This window comes from Antrostomus carolinensis, unplaced genomic scaffold, assembly GCF_000700745.2.
Source record: "Antrostomus carolinensis isolate BGI_N321 unplaced genomic scaffold, ASM70074v2 scaffold1798, whole genome shotgun sequence".
Taxonomy (NCBI): domain Eukaryota; kingdom Metazoa; phylum Chordata; class Aves; order Caprimulgiformes; family Caprimulgidae; genus Antrostomus; species Antrostomus carolinensis.
Genome location: NW_010333474.1, coordinates 35,796 through 38,293, shown reverse-complemented (window position 1 = coordinate 38,293; position 2,498 = coordinate 35,796).

Below are 2,498 nucleotides of genomic sequence, written 5' to 3'. Positions count from 1 at the left end.
GGGGGAGACCCGAGACCGGCCCGGCCCTTGTACCCCCGCGGCCGCCACCGGGCGCCTGTGGAAACGCGCGGGCGGGGGTCCCGTCTGAGGGGAGGTGCGCCCGGTCGGGGGCTCTCTTAGTTAATTAACTTATTTTACTAATAGCCTGGCGTTTGCTGGGGTTCACACCTGTTAATTTTTTGCGGAAGAAAGTGGCAGCAGAAAGGACTGACGAGTTACATTCATTGTGAAGGGAGGAGGAGGAGGAGAGAAGGGAGGAGGAGGAGGAGGAGGAGGCAGAGGCAGCAGTAACAAATGCAGCGGGGATGATGGAGATGAAGATTTGGCCCTTCCCGAGCCAGGGGCTGCTGAAATAACACGCTGCAGCCCCTTTAGCAGCGTTTTCCCTTTAAAAGTGTTTCTCGGTGCGTTCCTGCTGCTGTCGTGGCTTTTCTGCGGAGGTGTGTGACAAAAATAAAAAGAAGTACACTTGTAACATCGTTGTGATTTCAGTAAATAGCAAGATTGGTTTCCCTGCCTTACAGAAAGGTATGTTGTGTTCTGTAAGTTTGGAAAAAGCCCTTTTGTCGAGGATGGGGAGGTTTGTGTGAGAGAGAAGATATTCTGGTGCTGGTCTGTTAGGAGAACTTGTTGGAGAGACTCCCCATGTGTACCTCTGCAAACTCTTCTCATACCTTGGGCTTGTATGTTATAAGGCCCTTTTACTTTTTCAAATCTCACTGGAAAACACCCAAATGCTTATTTTTTTTTTCCTTGCATTTTTATCATCTTTTCATGTAACTTCAAGGCCATTTAGTATGACCAATGTGGCATAATATTTGTGGAAATACTGTATTTTTCATGCTTTTATGGAAATACTGTATTTTTCATGCTAGGAGGCATTGAATGCAGCTGCAGGTCCTCATGTTACGTACAAAGTTTATGGGCTTTACTCAGTGTTGTTTTCTTTTCTTATTTCAATTGTGTTGTAGCAACAAAACGGTACAAAAACACCCACAGTGTGAAATTATTGTCCTAAACTTAAATATTTACAAAGCCCCAAATGTGGAAACTAAAACATGAAAATTAAACCATGAACCTCCCCCAGAGATTAACAGAATTGCTCTTGTAATGTTAAACTGGATAAAATGAAGCATGAATGTAAGTGCTGGTAGGACTTGGACATGAAATAGCAAAAGAATCGGTCGTTGTCAGCCTGATCAATTTTGAATCATAATAAGACCAGATTTTCTAGGTTTGTTATTTTTAAAGCTGCTGATAATTGTTGTGCCAAATTCATATTTCTTGGTTTAAATAAATGTTGCTGGGAAGTAATAATTTTTAAATGAACTTGCTATAAAAATACAAATTTTATGCTATGTGCTGCCCAGACCTTGAAGCTTCCGAACTTGCATGTGAAACATTTTATAAACCAAATTGAGTGTTTTAATTATTCTAATGAAGTGGAGTAAGTAGAAAAAGAAAATAGGCCACTCCAATAAAAGACAATCAATTGGTTAGAATATAAAACTTTATGGAATATACAGACTTTATGACATTTACTTGCAAATGTTAAAGTGTTATGGCTGATTTTTAGAATGAGATGTCCTATTCCAGTGTAAGCATTTCGGTATGTAATCTAAGTCAGAACATTAGTTGCTGCTTGATGTTTAGTTTTAATTACAGGATTCTTAGCTGTGCTGAGACGTCTTGTAAGAAAATCTGTGGAGTTAGTGTTTCTCAGTGTTTGTTTCTCAGTGTTTGTTTCTCAGTGTTTGTTTCTCAGTGTTTGTTTCTCAGTGTTTCTCCTTTCTCTGCCTGTAAAGCAACAATCCCCACTGAAATCAGCAGAAGATCCCCACTCCTATCAGTAGGAGCTGAAGCAAGGCCCTGTATAACCTCAAACATTTAATATGAAAATAGGCTCCAAAATAAGACATTCAGGGAAATGCTTTAAACCCTTTTTTCCTTCCCACCCCCTTTTAATGTAGGAGGAAGACTGGTATGGTTACAAAAGTGAGATGTGCTGCTGTTGTGGCTTTGATTGGTTGTGGGGTTTGTGTTTTCTGCATGTCTTGGCTGTTCTGTGGTCCCCTAGGCTAGTTGGAATCTGGTGGGACTGTGGTTGAGAAGTAGGTTTAACTTGCCGTGCAGAGACACTAATTTAAGTTGACTCTGGTTATCAAAACTCCTTGTATGGTTTTGATGTCGATGTTGACTCAACCATTATCTGCATCAGACTCCTCAAGACAAACCTTTCTGGTGTCTGTATCATAAATAAGCTAAAGCAAATAGGTTATTTTTTTTTTAATTGTCAAATTTCCGACTATGCTTTACTTCAGTTTTTCAGCCTCTAAAATAGGTTTCATAGTCTCAATTTTGTCTGTGAAAGGGGCCTTAAAAAAATAAATAAGCATAACTCCTTAAGATCCTCATTGTAACATTGCTGTAAAAATGCAATCTATCATGACTGCATAGCTGTGTTCAATTTTCCTCTTTGTCCTATTTATTTTCAGAAC